The following is a 954-nucleotide window of genomic DNA, read 5'->3' as shown; positions in this document are numbered from 1 at the left end:
TTCAATTCATCCATGATTTTAGCCCGAGAACATGTTCGGTAAAGGTGTCATGATACTTTTTTTTTCTTTCTTTTTTTTTATTTTTTATTTTTGCCATTTTTTATTATTTTTTTCTTGAAGGAAAATGTTATGAGAATGTAAGAAAGTGAATGCAATGATTATGCATTTAATTGAAACATTTTACTATCTCCTAATATGCAATTACTTTTTTCTAAAAAAAATGAAGAGAAAAAGAAAAACATGTTGTAAAATGAAATAAAAGATGAAACATGATTGATTATGCAGTGCATTATCATAAAAATGACATATATAGATAGGGTAAGTTTTTTTCATATCTACATGTGCCTTATATGGTTATTTTCTTATTTTATGGTTTTTTTACTGTGGACCTTTACTATGGGTGGCTCTATAGTTCTAAATGGGCTCCTAGAGCACATAACTCAATTCTAAAATATTAAACCAATCAATAAGTAAACTATTAAAATGGAAATATTCTAAAAAAGGTCAACTCTTTGTGAGACTTTCATGACAACCAAACATGACGGACATCCAGAAGATTATCATTACACAGTCTTTAACTTATCTTAGGTTTGCACTCAGCCCGGGTATAGAGCCCACTCATAAGTGTGTGAGTTGTGTTAGGATAGTGTATAGAAAAATAAATAAAATAAAATAAAAAATAGTTACAATGAAAATAAATTAAGACACATATAATTATATCAACAATATAAGAAAACAAATAAAACAAAGGAAGTAATATAAATAAAATAATAAATAATTATATATAATTAATTAAATTGAGCTTGACTCTCAAAAGTCACCAGCAGAGTCGCCAGCTGTCGCGTCCGATTTGTCCGCGAAAAAAGAGTCGCCACTAGTTTTATTTTTATTAAAGGAAAAATTGGATAAAACCTAAAATAACGATTTTTGAACCAAAAAATTCGGATTCGGGAA

Source organism: Cicer arietinum, chromosome 5, assembly GCF_000331145.2.
Source record: "Cicer arietinum cultivar CDC Frontier isolate Library 1 chromosome 5, Cicar.CDCFrontier_v2.0, whole genome shotgun sequence".
Lineage (NCBI taxonomy): Eukaryota > Viridiplantae > Streptophyta > Magnoliopsida > Fabales > Fabaceae > Cicer > Cicer arietinum.
The sequence above is the reverse complement of the archived record's forward strand: the minus strand, read 5'-3'. Positions refer to the sequence as shown.